The 19,526-nt window shown below is 42.9% G+C and overlaps 1 long non-coding RNA gene across 1 annotated transcript; it reads right to left on the bottom strand.

Moving 5' to 3' along the window:
- Positions 1–11,077: 11,077 nt before the first annotated feature.
- LOC128627298 (uncharacterized) lies at positions 11,078–16,649 on the bottom strand. Its single transcript, XR_008391468.1, has 3 exons — positions 16,560–16,649; positions 16,064–16,230; positions 11,078–11,175 (listed from the first exon to the last, which is right to left on the bottom strand). It is a non-coding gene; the product is annotated as an uncharacterized LOC128627298 (long non-coding RNA).
- Positions 16,650–19,526: the final 2,877 nt, after the last annotated feature.

Here is a 19,526-nt window from a genome sequence, read left to right as displayed (position 1 = left end):
ATTTAGTGGTTGTTCTTTATTAACTAAGCCAGTGCATCTGTCACACCAGTATTGCCTTTGTAGCTGCATCCCATTTGTGTGGCAGACCAAGAACCTGGGCAGCTATACAGGTTTTGTCCCAGGAGCTGTCTAGCCCTTAACACATGTGGCTCCTTTTGTAAACAGTATTTCATGTTGGTGATTGACTTTAAGTGAGTTACTGATTGGGATGTTTTTACAAACGACTGGAAGCCAGAACCATCTCTGCCCTCACATGGAGGATCTAAGCCTGGAGGAGCAAAGTCACTGCCTGAAGGCCCACAGTATCCTCACTGACCGGAAGTCAATGTGAGTGCTGAGAATACTTTAACTCTTTGCTCAGACGCAATATTAATGAACCTGAATTTCTCACGTGTTTCTATGGGTTGCAGTCAATAAGGGCCCAAGGTGGGGAAGCCTTCATTGTTGTTGCTGAACCTGACCTGTCTCAGGAAAGCAGATCTTTCTTGAGAGGCTGCTTTTGGCTAGTGTTCGCTGTGCTAACGCCACCAAAGAACTCTAAGCAAGAAAACAATTAAACCATGGGCCATTTTTCAAGCACCATGTTCCCCTGATGCTATCTCAGAAAGCTCTGTGTAAATGCTTTTGCTTTGTTTTTTCTTGGTCCTTTCTTCTGCAAAATACTATGTTTTCATGACAAATTAATACAGCAAGTCATTTTTCACCCGCTTAAAATTACCAACATAGGACAACCCTTTGTAAAGAGCTGATGAGGCAATTAGAAGGGATGAGAAATGAAATGTAACATTTACACTCTGCCTAAATGACTAAGATTTATAACTGTAACCCTGCAACTCTCTGGCTTATGTATGCAAATGTGGGGCCAATTAGTGATTCACCTGCAACTGCTAATTAAAAGGCTGGGGTGATCGATTGCCACAAAGCAGGCGGCCTGGGGCCTGGCTGGCCAGCCTCATCTATTCCCACACAAAGGACAGCCCAAGGAGAGACTATCTGAAGATTAGCTCCCTAAAGAGCCATCAGAATTTTATATCTACTAATTTGGAAGAAAAAAAGTAAGTTGTGTGGGAAAATGTAATTATAATGCAGCTAGAAAATAAAAACAGGCAAAGCAAACCGAGCATTGTTGCATCATTAAAGGAGAAAATGACCCTTCTGGGTAATTTTCCCATGGAATTCAGAACAAAAAGAAAAAAAAATTGGAAAAAGGTTTGGAAGAAACCACATGTGATTCTTTCCCCTCCAATTACAACAAATTTCCACAGTTTTCAACTCAGCAAAATGCCTGAACCAAAGCTTGGCAAATAGCAGAGAAGAGAGTTGTTAATAAAATAAAAAAATTCATGTCCGAGCTTTCCAGACAGCGAAGTTGAATAGGTTCTCAGATTACTTAAACTAGATTTGGAGAGATTTATTCCGTTTCAGACTCTCAGGTTCCGTTGAAACAATCTAATTAAAATTCAGATTTAAAAACACACAAACACCCTGCTTCTCGGGTGCTGACTCTGGATGTCCGATTCCCTCCAGCACAAAGTACGGGGATATCCGCGCCTTTGTCAGCTCCTTGGCGCAGTCACAGACACTGATTACTAAACCCTTGCTGTGGTCACGGCGCTTTATGATCTCTCATCCCTCAAACCCAGACCTCTTCATGATTCTCCTGCCTCAACCCTCAACACAACCACGGCATCAGCTACTTGGACCAAAGGCCAGGCCTGTGGCCGCGCGGACCTTGCCTTCAAAGGGCTGCTAAATGCAGGGTCTCCTCTGGTCAGGAGCATTTCTCCCAAGCAGCCCGAGTGTGCTTGGGAAGCACCAGGGTTCCTGCTGCACGGCTCCCCTCATCAAGCATCCTGGAGGTATCAAGAGCCTAATGAGGTGTCGTATAAAAAAGCACTGCTTAATGAAGTGACCTCGAGGAGAAACAGCAGGTGGGCAACGTCACTGTGCTACTGGCAGGAAAGTCGAGTAGAGGCTCATTAGGTTCACCTCATCAGCAAATATCACTGTCTTGGGAGAAAAAAGAAGCAAATAACCCTAGCCAAGGTATGTTGAAACCATGGACTTCTAGCTTCACAGCTCCATCACCCTGAGTCTTCTGTTTGCTCGGCCTTACTTATGGGGCCTCACATTCCCCTTACAGACTCCTCAGTTTTACGGTCATTAAGTACTCACGTGGACAGTAAAAATATGCCATAGATTCCTAAATTAAGTGTATTTCAGTATTTGCAGAGTGGCTACCACATGTCAGGTGATTCCCTGCCGCCATTCTCTCCACAAAGCTTTCCACCAGCCAGAGGAGGCCGTGACTTGCACGAAGACAGTAAGTGCTCAGGTAGATCAGGCATTCAGGCCCCAGAGCCCACTCTCCCCAGGCGGCCACCCACTGTCTGGAAACCCATTTTCTCCCCTGGCTTTCTCTTCTATTACTTTTTATTTGAATGCACTCCTGAGTCTTTTTGAGGTCATCGTTTTGTGGCTTTATCTATTTATCCCTACTTTCTTCATGCTTCTGTTTTTTCTATTTTTCTCAGTTCTATACACTCCTTTCTTTATATTCTTGATTCTTTATCCTTTTCTTTCCAATCACTTCCCCCTTGGAACTGGGTTCCCAAGCTCCTCACATTAGCAATAATATCGGGTAAAGACACGTGGACTGCCCATACCACCTACCATCCCCACTCACATTTATGGCAACTGAGTAGAGGACAAGTTAGGAAACAAATCCAAGGACCCACTACGAGTAGGGAGTTCGATTCAGTCTAGAAACTAACCTTAATTCTTACCTTAGTGTTATTTCTACTTCTGAACTTTTCATTCATGGTCCTCGACCATACTCACACAGTTCAAGTCCATGTTTCATCACTGAATAGACTTCCTGTATGTCTCCCACCTACCTGTGCTGTCCTCTCCAACCCTTTTCAACACAAGTGCTTCGGACTTGAGACCCTGAAGCCAGAGACCCTTGTCTACTGGTTTTGTACCTCCAGCACTTGGCACTGAGTTGTGACTCCATACGTAACTACTGAATGAGTGAACAGGTACTGTCTCTTCTAGATTTCTTCACAGGTCCCAGCACATACCTTTCCCGTTTCTGCCAACATTAGTTAGTGTCCTCCCCCACCTGGAATGCTTCTCCCCAAACCCACCATTCTACAGGTCTATTTCACCTGCTCTTTAAGAACAAGCTCAGGTCTCTTCTCTTCCTGGAGCAGTCACGAGGCACTTCAATTTGTACAGATTTTTTTCATTCCTAGTCTCCTATAGTAATGACCATCTGCATAGACTTAGATTTAGAATTTGATTTTATACCAATTTGCTTCATTAATGTAAACCTTGTCAGAAAATCTTTAAGAATAAGTGACAAATCTTGTGTTAAAATAACAACATATTCTCACACAACTTCGTTCCTTTTAACCCTCTCAGCAAACACATCTGCATCTACCTACCTAGTGTAATGAGCCTTGGAGCTGATGCTCTACCTTGGTCCCACTGCCATGCTGCCATTTCGTGCTAACACTAACACACACCAATGGACGGAAGAACTCACATGCACACTCAGCAGCAGTCCACAATTTCTCTTTAACCATATGTTCTTTCAAGGGTAGCAAAATATGCTACCCCCAAATGTGCCTCTTTGACATAAAAATTATTTTAAGCTGCAGACACAGGAGAAGCTCTGAAACAGGGTAATAGTTACCTTTTCGTAAGGGAAATTTACATTGGGAAGGGGACCTGTATCAGACCAGAAAGAGATCTATTACTGAAGATGGCACTTTCACCTGAGAGATTTATCTGTGTAACAGGTAACCTTAGTTTTCGTTTTTATTGACATATAATTTATTAGTTTCAAACATACCACATGGTGATTCGGTATTTCTATATATTGCAAAATGATTGCGGTAAGTTTAGTTAATGACTACTACTTTACATAGTTACAATTTCCTTTCTTTTTGTGGTGAGAAATTTTAAGATCTACCCAGAGCAACCGTTGCTTCCCAAACTTTTTCCCCTCTCACCTTCCCCTGATTTCCCCATTCTGAAGCCCCAGACTCCTCTCCCTTTTCTTAGCTCAGGATGGTGTATGAGACTCCATGTCCAGCTGCCTTCTGAGCTTCCCATTTTGGCGGGACTTTTCTATGTACATATATAGTTATATTTTTCTCCTGTAATTTTTTTATAGAGGAGGTTCAGCCAAGAGCAATGAAGAATAGAGGAAAAATTATTTTTCCTCACCTACACTTTTGACATTTGTGTCCCACCACTTTCCTAATCTACATTTTTCTATATTTCATTTAATCTTTTTTTGAGTGAATATTATTCTTTTTCTTTTTAAATTAAATTCATTGGGGTGGCGTTGGTTAATAAAATTATATAGGTTTCAAGTGTCCAATTCTATGACATGTCATCTGTATATTGCATTGTGTGCCCACCGCCCGAAGTCAAGTCTTCCTTCGTCACCGTATATTGGACCCCATTTACCTTCACTGCACCTCCCACACCCTTCCCTCTGGTAACCACCATACTGTTGTCTGCATCTATGAGTTTTCGTTTGTTTGTTTTTCTTGTTTATTGTTGCTTTCAGCTCTATAATCCCACACCTTTATTTAATCTTAACCCACTATTTACCTTTATTCATGTTACAACAAATTAAGTGCATAATAGGAATCTGGAGTCCTTTAACTTGGACTTTAAGTCATAAATGCCCCACATAGTTAGGATTTTAGGATGTCTAAGGTCATTGCCATGTATCCACTGTCAAGCATTTGATCACTTAGGTCGCCTTAGATAATTCCTGCATGACTTAAGGAAATTCAAGGTGCTTGTTCTATCATAAAGATAAACTATTATGAATCTAGCTGATTGAAATTCATTCCCAGGAGAATATATTTTCTAAATTTTGAAGAAGCTGGGGTAACAGCAGTCCAACAGGAACTCAAAGGTAGACCTCATCAATGAGGTTTTGAAGACCTGCTATCTGATGGCCTTTACTCAGGACCAATGCCCAGTGATGGTTTTGCATTTCAGGAGTCCCCTACCTGGCTGACTAAATACATACCACACACTCATTCTGCCAATGGATTTTATTGTTTGAGAAATCAGCTTTACATTGCAAAATTCTTTCCCCCCTTGTTCACTAAGTATATGCTCCGACAAAAAATTTTGATCTAACTTCACTTTTTATAATAGACACTTTTATAGATATTGTAATGTGAATGCTGCTTTGTTCCAGGACAGGTTGAGGTAGGTTAAGAGAACGAGGTTTATGTAAGAATTTAGGTTTTAAAAAATAAAATCTTGAAATTATTCTGTATGATATTGTACCAGTGGATACATGTCATTGTACATTCACTCAAACCCATGTAATACACAGTAAGTACCAAAAATGAATCCCAGTGCAAACTATAGCATGTGGGCAACAATGACACATCTGTGTGGGTACATTGTAATAAAGGTGCCACTCCAGGGTGGGATGTTGGTAGTGGTAGAGGGCATGCATGCATGGGAAATCCCTGTACCTTCCATTCGGTTTTGCTGTAAATCTAAAGCTCCTCTAAAAAGTAAAGTTTATTTTAAAAAATAAATCTAACTTCTCTTAATATACATACACATGCGCATGTTCTAGAAAACTTATATTTTTGTTGAACAAGATGTCAGAAATATTTATGTACCATAATCACAAAGCGTTTTTACTTTGACATCATGACATTTCAATAAAAAAGGAAACAATGAAAAGTGGGCTACAAGAAAGAAGCCAAGAAATCCACTGAAAGAATTAATTCTGATTCTCAATAACTGTGGGAAAACCTCAAAAAGAAATTCAGCCAGCATATGGTCAATTTTAAATTTAACAAATATATCTTCAAGATTTACTAGCTAGAAGAGATGAGTTGTAGGAACTGATACTTGCACAGCCTTTTCCAATTTTGGCTGTAACCATCCCTTAGGAAAATACGCTTTCTTTTATTTTCTGCCTTTGATCCATATGGGCCCAGGCTTATGGCCTGTCAGCAGCCTCTTCCAAAAACCCAGCAAGTGAAAACCCTCCATCGATAAACAGCTCACACTTGTCCACAACATCAGAGCAGCTTCTCTCTCAGGTTCTCCACGTGCACGAAGGGCCAGGCTTTACCATGGGCAGTGCCAATAAAGTGGTCGCAACCAATTTATCAGAAAAGAGCAAGACAACAATTGAGACAAAGTTGTTTCTCTTCTGTTATTATATCTACTCCAGCACTGGCTTTCTGAAGCTCCCAACGGTCTAACTTTTTAAGTCATTTGTCCATTTCCAACTAACCTTGAAAGAAGGTCCTAGTGATAAATATATAATGACTAAACCAAGTCTTCTATTCCCTGGCTTATTCATCCATACTGAGTTAATTATTGATTTCTAAACATTCTCTTCCCAGGGCCCCATTACTTATTCTTTCAACTCCAGTTGGTCAGGAACACACATGTGCGTTATCTTTGGGATTGCAGCCAGTAAGAGGGGAGATGGAAGGGCCAGAAAAAAGAGAGAAGGAAATTTGCTATTCTTAGGAAAAGGCCAGAGGCCATCTCTCATCTCAAATCCCCAAAGACAATAATGAAAAAAGTACATAGGCCATGACCCACCGTTGTAAGTACAAGAAAACCATCCTGCGAAGGCCCAAGCTTGTTTCTGTTTTCTAAGGAAATTTCTTTGCCCATCAAATAAGAGTCGAGACTCTTATTTTACTATGGTTGTGACAATCTTTGTTCTCAGGGTGGGCAATCATCCAGAATTTGTACTCAGAATGGTCCTGATATTTTGTGTTTGTATCTCTAAATAAAAACAAAGAGCCCAGAGGAAAAGCAGGATTTCTACAGCAGAGAACACTGAGCTCCTATGACAGGAACTGTGGGACTCTCCCCTTTTTGTTCCATCACCAGCTCTTCATTTTAGGAGGAGTTGGAGATTAATAAAAATACCTTTTCAGTTAGTCAGCATACACGTCCCATGTACTGCATTCCTAGGCCTTCCAGTGACGGCTGCCAGTCCTGATATGTTAGGGAAAGTGGTCACAGCTGCTGTGCCCTCAGTCTTCAAAACCCTTCACCCCAGACTTGGTGAATTTGGCTTTTCTTTTCCTAGGCCACATTCAACATTTAACGAATTAACCAAGTCTTCAAAATTTCCCCTTTCCCCAGGGGAAAGTGAATAGGGGTTTAGATAAAACAAGATTGGCCATAAATTAATAACTGTTGAATCTGAATGGTAAGAGTTTATTGCACTATTCTCTCTGTGTATACATTTAAATTTTCCCTAATAAATTTTTCATTTTAGTAAAATGTTTAACCCTCCATCATCTCAGTAAAGTGCTGTATTTTAGATAAGTTCTGGAAATTATCTCCCAGAAAACACTATATAATACCATAATTATCCTGAATTCTGTCCCTAAGCACCATAGTAAGTCTTTCCTCGTCCCTTCCTGCAGGTAACTTGGTTTACAAGGTCTTTCCTCACCTCCACTCCAGTCTTCTCTTGCACTTAAAAAACAATCAGTTGCTTTGATCAGTACATTGTGAATTACTAGCTCCATACTACCCAATGCCGTATGCATTTTGAAAGGGGTTAAGAAAAGCAGCTCTAAAAGAATGGCTTATCAACTTACAGGTTAGTTGGGGAGATCATTTGTGGGCACGGTCTCCATAACCGCTGTGCAGCAGATGCTCCCGGTGCCCTGTCCAGATCCCTTCCCCAGCCAGGGCTCCATCCCTGTCCTGCAGAGAGTGTTGGCCCAGGGTGTGCTGCTTAATGTGTAACAACTGGCTCTTAGTGGGCACGTAAAAGCCTCCAATCGGTAGCTGCTACTGAATTTCATGATGCAGATGCTGTCCTCATGGCAGATTCCAAGCTACCAGGATGAGGTAACTGAACAGGAGCTGGGAAGCAGTACGCACAGTCAGCTCTTGAGAGCTGTGTGAGCTGACTCCAGCACACCACTGGCTGCCTAGAGTTCACAGGTGTTCCTCTTTCTGGGGATTGCCCATCCACTCACCCACACACACGTGCGTGCGCGCGCGCACACACACACACACACACACACACACACACACACACACACACGCACACGCACTGTCCTCCCCTCTCCCACTCAGGCTTCATGTAGGGGTGGCCGGCATCAGGGACTAAGTGATACAGAGGGACAAAACCCCAGCCAGTTTGCTTCAAGGGGAGTCAAGTCTGTGATGTGATTTATTCATCACCACGTAAATCAGATCATATTCCTTGAGACCACATCACTGGTCAGCTCTTTCCCCTTTCCTATCCTGTTCCCCTCACTTATTATAGCATATGCCCGCGGTAAATTTATGCAGTTGAATGCTGGCCTCAGGATCTACTTCTGGGGAACCCAACCCAACAAGCCCCAAGGGTCAAGATTCCACAAACTTTCCCCCAATGCACCCCTGAAATGAAGAAGTAATGAAATGAAATGAAGAAGTAATTCTCATCCCAGGAGATCTAGAAGTATAACCTGAAACATTTGACTATTGTACAAACACCACATTTTTGATATCTTCTATTTCACAATAAAAATGCATGTAAAATATAAACTTTGTTTTATTATATCTGCTTATAACATTAAAAAATGCCTTCCTTTTCTTCAGAATTCTTGAATGAAATCAAGGCTGCAAGGTAGTGCACTGCAATGGCCCACGGCCGCTCCATCCATGATGGTAGGCATGCCGGAACAAAGGGGCAGGGAGGTCTACCCTGGGCGCTCAGCTCCCAGCTCTGCAACACACAGCGGGCTTTGCCAGTCCTTCAGGCTGTCTCTGCAGCAAAACTAGCTCTTAGCAAACCTACTCCAAACACAGTGTCAATAGTTTTTCCTTTTGTTTAACCAGAAAGGAATGGAAGAAGAGAGGAAAAAGGAAGGAATTCAATCATTGGTTGTTAGAACTCAAAGTGATCTTCGAGTATTCTTTCTGGTCTTCCATTTTACAGATGAGAAAACTGAAATTTGAAGCATGAAAGTAATTTGCTGAAGGTTAAGAAATCAGTGCTGGAACCATGTTCACCATGTCTCTGGATTCCCAGACCAGAGGCCTCTGCTGGCTCATGTCGCCTGCCCTCAGAAGAAGACATTCTCAGCAGAGGAACAGAAGATCTGAAGTCTGTGGTCACTCAGTGAAATGTCTCTGCTGATACCCCAGGATTAGGTGGTGGTTTATTTAGCAAAGCAGCCTTCAGACTCCAAGTGTTTCCAATTGAAAGTTGGAAATTGCCTCTTCATTTAAAGAGAGACCCAAGTAAAAATTGGTACCGCTCAGCTACAGCACCTTAGTAATAGATGGTCCGAGAGTGCCCCCTGGTGTCTTTCTGTTGCATGTTCAGGCAATGGGGAGATAGGTGGCTGTGGGTGAGAAGTTGGACTCCTGGAAACGGTTTTCACTTCCAACAAATGTGGCCTGGGTGTCCTGCCGCAGACTGGAAAGTCAGATAAAACCACAATGCATGATTATGTCTCTGCTGCATTTATCTCTTGTCCTCTAACAATAACTATAATTCTTTTTAGTTGCACAATTATTTCAATACTTACTAAACTCATGTTAATAAAAGACATAGAAACAATAACAAACTGGTAGGCATAAAAATCTCCTAACATAATTTTAATTTAGGCATATCCTCCTCTGGTTTACTGTATAATGTGATCACCATTTCCCAAGAAAATGAGCAGAAGTGCACCTGTCGGCCCTCAGCAGGCAGTCCAACTTCTTGAGGCCACTGCCACTTCATTTCTGGTGACATGTATTCGAGAAAAAGAAGACTGACACTCACGGTCAAGGTGCACTCCTGAAGGAGTTGAAAGGAGCACTGAGTGGGAGCAATGGGAAGAAGACACAGTCAAATGCAATTAAACATTTTCTAGGATGATGACCGAGATATATGTGTCCCTTGTGAGCCTTATATGGATCAGAAATGTAAAGAGTCAGGAAAGGAGGCCATCTGTTTAAACACTCCTTTATATCAGGATTCATTATTTGCAGAACATTTGCTAGGTAGGTATCAGGTAATGTGCTAACATTTTACATGGATTATTTCATGTAAGTCCTCACGACAAACATAGGAGGAAGGAACTGTTATTATACAGATGAGAAATCAGGGACATGGAGATAGTAAGCAAACAGTACAAATTCACACAGCCACTAGTGAGACCAGAACTCAAGTGTCAACCAGCTCATCAACCCCCAGCTTCTGCTCCTGCCCATCCTAACACATGGCCGCCCAAGTTTCCCGAAGAGCCCTCCCATGCCCTCTCCAAGAATGTATCCAAGAATGAGCAAATCGTCCTATTTTCTACCAGCTCTCACTGCTTAGAAAGCTCCTGTTGCCCTGTGTTTTGCACCTTTGGTCTCACCCTGTCTACTACAGTTATGCAGAAGAATGATTTCTGTTCCACTTGACATTCCTTTAAATATTTGAAACCAAGGATCGGGTCATCAGCCCCAACTCCCAGTCTTCTTCCTCCCAACCTCAATGGCCCCAGGTCCTCCGACTCATTCTTGTAGAAAAAAGTTTTTCAGCCTTTTCACTGTCGAGGTTCACTCCAGCATGTTATCACCTCTGTCCACAAAGTCAAAATGCAGTGTCTAGTGCTGAACGACACACTTTAAATGTAGTCTGACAATTGCAGAGCATAGTGGGACTATTCCTTCCTTGCTGTCAAAACCTATTTCTTATTAAAAGGCAGCTGAAAATGTCCTTAATTCTCACAGCAGCTAGATCACCCTGACATTCAGACAGCTCACAGTCAACAAGAATGCAGAGCCCTTCTCACACAGGAAGTGAGGCCTCCCCCAGCCTGCAAACGCACACTACATGTTTAACTGAAATGAAGAATTTGCTTATTTTAAACTTCATACACTTCTCTGTTCTCATTTCTGAGTTTTTCTTCTCTGTTAGGACCACCCACACCTCAGGTCGAGATATTGAACAGGTGGGGTCCATAAGCAGAGCCCGAAGCCCCCCTCCTGAGTGCCTTTGGTATCACCGTCGACGAGCCCCGAGTCCTCTTCACGTCACTCTCACCCCATCCACGTGTCTTCATCTTTCCCACAAGGATGTCGCCAGAGACTCTGCCACGCATCTTCCTGAAACCCAGACACGCTGCATCTGTGGCATTTCCCCGCTCCACCAGCCTCCCCACTCTATCAAAAAAAGGAAATGAGGTTAGTTGGGCATATCTTGTTTTGAAGCAAACCCACATTTAGTGAATTCATATTTATCAATATATGTACCAACAGGCTCGGTAGGATGTTTATTGCAGAAAATGGGAAGTTCTTCCAAGAAACTTAATTTTGAACAGATCAGCTACATTTTTATTTTACTTTCAAAAAGCATTTGACGACATTTTTTCAAGACCATCCATACAGCCACGAAGCTCAGTGTGGATGACAGTGCAAACACCACTTAAATACTATGTTCCTAAACTACAGCAAAACTTTGATTGAAACCACATTAACTAGTATTATAAGATTTTCTGTATCATACTGTCAGTAGAGAGATAAAAGTCACCAAAACAATCTGATGTCTGGTTTGAGTTCCATATTCAGTGCACACCAAGTTCTGCTTTCCAGAGCTTTAAAAGCTGCCGTGGTGGACAATGGAAGTTGGGTTGGCACTGAAGGAGTTCTATGTCACTGACGAAGTTCCCACTGCGTAAGCACTCCATACATACCAAAGCCAGAAACTTAGAGGGAAACATTTTTTGAAGATACTATTTTTCAATATGGGAGGCATGTTCTGAAACTTTGTGGACTTGATCCCTACAGCAGCCCCTTAGTGAGAGTTACTCTTACAACGAGAAGTGACCTGCCCTGCCACATGCAGTGAGGGTGTGGCTTGGAGCCTCCACGGTCAAATTTATAAGTTACATGCTTAAACCTCAAATGGAATATTCATAGACGTTCCATTACCTTGCTGGGCATTCCCAAAAATGTAAATACTTTCATATTTCTATCACTTCTTGGCCTTTTGGCTAAGATCAAGTGTTATATTTCTCCTTACATCATTTGGCAATGCCATGTTCAGCTTCATAAAAGAATGGAATAAAAAAGTAGAGAATAAAAGAATTAATTAGTGTTCAGGGCCACACATGGTTGGTTTAGTTTAAAACTCTTGGATCATTTCATTTTAATCCACTGACTTTATTTCAACTCCTGATCCTGTGGTAGCCTCAACATCTGCTACACTGCCCAATCCTTGGTAGGTATTAAATAAATCTTCATTGAATTTAACTAAAATGATTTGTTTTTGAGGCATTGTCAAATGGCCACAGATAAAGGTAGTAATAGCAACCCCATCATGGGTCTCAAAATATGTTTCAAGTCCTGTTAGCTTACCCTTTCACCTACAAAAGATTTAGACTTATATTCTATAGGCAGGATTTAGGATACTTGGCCTAACAAATTAGATTATGTTTTTTTTTTTTAAATTATGAGACTTACCAGACATAAACTCCAATAGAATGATTTAGTGTGGTTATATTTTACACAAATTTGAAATAGAGTGATATTTAGAAGTTAATAAAATCCCTTCAAGCTCAAATTTTGAAGTGATTGTAAATGCCCCAAACTTAAGTTCTTTTCAAGACTCACATAATTTCAAAGCGGGCTAGCCAAATGAATTGCAAAACGACATTGAAAATATTGCCTGGGTGATGCACGTTTTTAATTATGCTTCTTCAGGGCCCCGTCCTTTCCGTGAAGTGCCACCAGCCTCCACCGTCACTACAGGATGGCACAGCCGAAACACTACTTCACAGCTTGAAGGCTGAGGCCTTAAGGAGCCCAGCAGGCTCAGAAGCCTGAAGCTGAAAAGCGGTCCTGCACGTCTCAAAAAACCACGAGGCTGCAGAAAACCATGCCGGACACACAATGCAGAGATGAAAGTTAAACTGAAGGGCCCATGACCAATTGGCACCCGACACATCCAAACGTTGGTGGAAATGGCCCTGAGACGGCAGGCTCCCGAGAGGTCAGGGAACCAGTCACCCCCCAAACTGTCCAGCCTTTAGAGAGTATCAGCTCTCAGACTTCATCTAGGCAAGACACCACAGCTCCCTCAAAGGCCTCACCATCTGAGGGTGAGAAATGTTGGCAGATAAGCAAATCATAAATGACAAAGAGAGCAGAGCCTGTTGTGTGTTGGGGTGGTGGCTGGAAGTGTTCGTGCCCAGGTCTGGCAGCCAGGCAAACCAGTCAGGGAGACGGGAGGACAGACCACCCTTCCCCTCCTCCTCTTCCTGCTCCCTGATCCCCTGCCTGGTGCCTGCTCCATGGAGTCACTGGAAAGCAAGAACAGAGCAAAAGCCTAAGAACTGGGGCAAAGATTGAGGGCAACAATGGAAGTCTTTAAATCCATGCATATGAACCTTTCCTTGGGTTTTCTCTTTCCAGTGGCCTTCCTAATGAGGACAAGACTATAAAGCCAGTCACTTTGGCTGCCAGTATCAACCTTGTAAGACACACAAAATTCTCCCTGTAATGCACAACTGTCAGCTGCCCTCACTCATCTGGAGTGATCTTTCCAATCGACCATGACAGGCACTGCACTAGAGCCCCCAGTTCCGACGACGCAGAGGCCTCGTCCTGAAGAATGAGACGCCAGGCAGCTGCTGACACTTCTTTTGTCATACAAGCTGCTCTAGACAAACAACATTGACTACAAATTTGTCAGGACTTTCTGTGACCATCAATCATCCCTGCCCTTTTGCCTTCTTGTGCACCCCTGAATTTCCTCTCACTCCCATCCTTAACACAAAACAAAATAAAACAAAAACTGAAAATACCTCCAGGTCTGAGCCAGTACACACCCTGGGGTGTCTGGAATTTGAAGAGTCATTTGCTACAACTAATGTGCCTCTTGCTTGCGAAATTAAAAGCTAGAAAATGACGGCACTGCCTCAGAGAAACAAACACTACAGTTTCATGTCCGAAGGCTTCGGAGTTTATTTTTTTGCTCTTACACAAGATCTCAGAAAATGCAAGGCAGGCAAAAGGTTAGTCCATGGGTTCACTACCTCAACACCTTCAGTGACCTGAATTATAAATCATGAAAGTCCTAGGTGTAAGAAAATAGGGATCTGTGGACACCTGGAGAGCGCACCCCGCTCAGTGTCTCAAACACTGTGCCAAACCAAACACAGCAACGCCAGGGCCACATGCACGGCAGGGGCCGGGCTGCCAGTCCGCACCCCCTGGTTTAATGCGCAGGCACATGCCTGAGCATTACAGCTCCTCCTTCCTCACCTATGGGCACATCTGTATTTTTTATATATACTTTTTCCAGACAAACTCAGGTTGAAGGAGAAAGAGCAGAAAAATGAATGCAGACTCTCAGCTTAGGCAGGGTGGGGCAAAAGATTTCTAGTTGTGATAGCACACAGTTTATTCTTGTATTATTTATTAATTATTGTATGGTCTGCCACATGGACAATTAATTGTAAACCTCCTTTTGCCCCACCCTGTATGTCACTCATACAGACTGGATTCAGAGGCCTCACCTTCTGCTGAAAGAACAAAGACCTCCTACACCCATATTTCCTGCTAAGGAATTGACACCCCAAAAGTAGCAAAACTTGTAAGTTCCCATCTCCACTCTGTGAGCACGGAATCAATCCCGGCGTCCAGAACTGCAACTCTCCCACATTCATCCTTCGGCGACCAGAGCTTAAGCGACTCCCGCTGAGCAAAGGCTTTGGCCCTTTCCCAGAGCTCCCCTCGGAGCTCGAATTAAGACGAGGGCCCCACAATGCTGAGCTCTGAGGCAGATGGTCCGTGTCTTCTGACAAAATTGCTGATCCTAGCACTGGGGCTTCCAAAGTTTTGGTTTCTTTCTTCCGACTCTTGAATGAGAAGGGATTAGGGTTTGTTTTTTTTTTTAAGTATAAGTTTTTCTTCTCTCTCCAAAGTCTTTTCAGCCAGTATGCTTGTTCTCAGGTGACAGCAGTTAAGAGGAATGGGACGTGGGTGTCCCTTTCTTCCTCCACCTGCCACATCCAGGTATAAAGTGCACTCATGCTTCCCCAGCGTGTTTGGGAGGTCCACACACAATTTCAGTGCTGTGTGCAGGTTTGGCTCATAGTAAAAACTAAAGTCAAGATGGGTAAATGTAAAACAGAGACTTCAGAGCACATCTAGTTAACCTAAGAAGCTAATTTCGTCTTTTTCCTGATTCATGAAAACTACTAGTTACAAACTGATGTAGGTTCACGGCAGGCAGCAGGGGTGGGCAATAGATCTCAGGATCCAGCCCTTTTGGAGCTGGTATCAGAACCACAAGGAAAAAGAATGTGGCCTGAAGCCAGTGGTAGAATCATCGCAACGGATGATAAAACCAATTTGTTTAATGAGGAAGGAGTTAGGTGCCCTACAAAAACCTGCAGGCCTGACCCACATGTTTAGAGCTTGCTTCCCTGTGTACAGAAGTTGCACAATTCTCTGTGTTCTGTTCCTTCAGCCCTCACAGGTCCGAGAGACTCAGTCTCTGCCCTCCTCAACTTTAGATATGAGTGATGTTGCCAAGTGCTGCCTGAAAAGAAATCTCTTTAAAAAAAATGAAGATTCTCTGCCCTCATCCCAGGTCTCACCCTTGGCCTCCTAAATCAGAAATCTGGTAGATTCTGAGGGTAGATTGATCAAGTTACCCAGATGAATCTAATGATCAACCAGAGTTAGGAATCACTAGGCTAGAGAAAAAAGTGCAAACATATGGCATATGAGCCACTTCTCCGATTCCTTTGTCCATAACAGACATTAGTAATCAATACCAGCACTCTGAGCCCAGCCAAAGCCTTCTCCAAGTGGAACTCAAGCACCCACCAGCGCTGGGTGAGAGCTGGCTCACAAACTGAGCCCTGCTGCCACCCCTGAGTGAGAACCTGGCAGCCCACCAACACTCCGTGCTCAGCTGCACCTTTTCGCCCAGCACCTAGAATAGCTGAGTAGTCCTTTTAAGTTTACAAATCTTTCCAAATGCCCAATCTCCCTGAGCCTCCCCAAAACCTTGTGAGGTAAGAAAGGCGTGTACTATTACAGATTGACAGGTGAGGAAACTGGGTGTCACAAAAGCTTTGTCTTGCTCAGGGTCAGAGAACTGATACAGAGTGAGAACAGAACATCAGTCCTGATGGCCTGCCTCCCGGACAGCATCCTCCCTTCTCCACCGAACTGGGCATGGAGTGTGTTCAGGGCAACCCGAACCTGGAAAGAAGCAGAGACAACAGGGTGAACAGTGCAGAAAAGGATATGTAGGCTTGAGAGGTTTAGCGACTTGACCAAGGTCTCAAGGCTGCTGAGCCAGTCCCTCTGAATCTGGGATCCTTGTTCTTTCTGCTTTGAGGGCTGGGCCCCCCACACCAATACACCCTGAGGCAGCCTTTCCTCCTCTGCCCCTCCGCCCTCGTTCCCAGCTCCCCCAGCCCCCCTCTCTGCCTAATTTGCTTCCTTCCCCTAATCGTCTCAGCCACAGCCCGCCCTCTTCTTGCCCCTGCCACTCCCTTCCAAGTTCAGGAGGAAACCGCCCAACTTACTCAGAGAGGCCCAGCCAACTGACTGAAGATAAGACAAGCACCTTGGCAGTGAGATGCAAATATAAAATTGCAAACAGCTTTTGAAGTCGCAGATCCATAATCTTCTAAGCCAAAGAGCAGGGTTTGCGTCTTCTCCCCCTCCTCGACCGACATCAACACTCCAAAGGCCTGAAATGAGTCCAGCCAGCTTTCGGATGTGATCTCACAGGCCTGCCTGCCACACACATGCATTTCCAGCCTGTCACTGGAGCAAAACCCCCAGGCAGCTTGTCACCACTTGATACAGGAGACGTGTTTCTGCTGAAATCAAAGCAAAAGGATGTGCTTTGCTGCCCTTTCATGTGTTCAAATACATCCTGACTGACGTGGCTGGGCCCTTATCTCTTTAAGGAACTGAGCACTTTCAAGTTTAGGAGAAGGATGCTGAGGGTTTCAGAACACAGGGCTGCTCCAAAGCCCACCAACTCCTTACTGCTGCGTAACCTTGGTCAAGTTGATTAGTACCCCTCATCTCAACTTTTCCATTTGTAAAATGGAAATCTAGCAACAGTGCTTTTGTTATAATGTTATCACACTGTAAAGAATCTAGTACAATAGCTGGTACTCTTAAGCAATGAGTAATGGCCATCACAGTTCATTTTAAAACTTAAACAAAAGACTCAGAACATATATCATATATCATGTCTGAATTTTAAATAGCATCTCAATAGGTCCCTTAGTATTTTAGGGCCATAGTAAATAGGTTTACAGGGTCAAGCATAAAAGTCTAATATTTGTGTTATTTTGGGGCAAAATAATTATATGCATTGATATTAATAACAATTAGTAAAAATTCTTTTAGAATTCAGTTAGCTTAAAATAACAGTGTTTGAGCTAAACACTGGGGGGAACTAAACTGAATTAGTTCACTCCCCCATGAACTCAATATGTGTGGGGAATATGTGTGTGGAAGGATATGTTCAAGGCAGAGGGGAGTGAAGGGGGGAAATGGGACAACTGTAATAGCATAATCAACAAAATATATTTTAAAAATTAAATAACAGCATTTGCTAAGATTATACATACTTTTTAAACTTCTTTAGAGTATACAGTCCTATACTTTTCAAATTTTCTTTAAAAAGCATGTATTATTTTAAAATCAGAGAAATTAAAACAAAAATACATATATAATAAAATTCAGCAAAATGTGGTTTATAGGTATAAAAACAGATATCTACAAGAAACTGTACTCTAAAAATAAATGCACACCATGCGATTGCATCATAGCTTCCCCTACCGGCCCAAATGGACACTTTCTCTTGGAAAGTCTGAGAGAGACCTAAGTCTCTGAATCCAGATGAAAACAGGCCCCAGATAGTGTTCTAATGTCATTGGCAGTGATCTCAGCCCAGAGGAAAGCAAAACAAAGACTTGTTTGCAGTTAGAAGCCACCTTCTAAGCTAGCTCCATTTATGCATGAATTAGCCTCATCCCCATAAGCCCTGTTTAGTGCTGATCTGCCATTTGCACAAAGACACACACACACACCCCTTTGCTCACACAGCCTAAGCCCTGAGTTTCATTTCCACTGATTTGTTCTGATAGAGCACTGATACTGTGCTCTGAGCAGATACTGACAGACCTTATTTCACTTTTTTCTTGATGCACTCTGGACATTCCAGCCTATTCTATTTTCCTTTCCACGTTAAATAGCTAGACATGTCCCCAGTGAAGGCACTTGCTCAACTGGTAAAATATTAGTTTTTGTAAGTCAAAAAGTGCTAGTGTTCCAAAAGCATACAGAGCAAACCTTAAACGCTTATGTCAAAAAAAAAAAAAACCCACTTAGAAGTCCTCATATAAGAAGATCAGGAACTGCAGTGAATCTAATCTGTTCTTCGGATCTGTGAGCAGAGGGGCCGGCTGGGTCACTTGGCACGGGACAAAAGCCCACGGGACCTTAAACGTTGGCTGCTGTTTGCTGGTAAATGCAGGGCCTCTCAGAGGTTGAGAGAGATCTGAGCCAATTTCAAACTTGGAAACTTAACAAATATATTAAAAACTGAAAAAATGCCCAAAACACTGCTACAAAAAATATGTTTTTCATATGTTTACATTTAGCAAATGAATGTTTTTGACCCAAGAATAATTTTAATAACCATATGTGTCCCTTCTTTGGAGGATAGTTTCACAAGTCAAATTTGGGGGCCTTTCGCCAGTACAAGGCTGAAGGCCAATTACCCTCTATCTCCACCCCTGTGATAAACGTGAGTAAATCTGAGCAAAGAACAAGGTGAGGAGAACATTCCTTCCTTTGCAGGACATGTGGTCCTGTCCGAAATGTACACTGAGACATCTGGTCCACGCTAAAAGGTCCTTGATCCTTGCTAGTAGTTGTCATGTGTTAATCCTGTAAACCAAAAGTATAAATAAATACTATGGACTCTTTGAACCCAGTGATATTTTTAAAGCAGGGATGTTCTGACCAAAAATCAAGGACCATGTGGCATGGACCAAATATGCTCATGGACATTTTTGACAGGACCAGATTTTGAGGACTTTTTGGCATGGACCAGATGTCTCCATGGATGTGTTAGACATGATATGAACTCAACTCCAGCACCCCCAGCCCTGACCACCCAGAGGTGTGGGAAACCGAGAGCCAGGGTGAAAGACTTCAAACCAAATATAGGCCGCACGAACCTTGGAGACTCTCTTTCCAAAACTTAGATTGACACGTGACATCCAAATTAAAAAAGCCTATTTTAAAATAATTTCTCTGTTCTTGGGTTATCAAGCTGCCAATGGCCTCATTCTCTTCTTCTATCCCCCTCTAGATGATAATTTCCACACACAACAAATTTGTTCTAAGCCTCCAGCAGCCAAAGGCATCGAAGAGGAGAACTGGTTCCTTGAAGATGATGATTAGTTGAACACCTGTGTAGCTAAAGCCCCTGTGGGGTGGGGAAAAGAGATGATGATAGCAAC

Source organism: Artibeus jamaicensis, unplaced genomic scaffold (assembly GCF_021234435.1).
Source record: "Artibeus jamaicensis isolate MK-2021 breed Jamaican fruit bat unplaced genomic scaffold, CSHL_Jam_final contig_373, whole genome shotgun sequence".
NCBI lineage: Eukaryota > Metazoa > Chordata > Mammalia > Chiroptera > Phyllostomidae > Artibeus > Artibeus jamaicensis.
The sequence above is the reverse complement of the archived record's forward strand: the minus strand, read 5'-3'. Positions and strand labels throughout refer to the sequence as shown.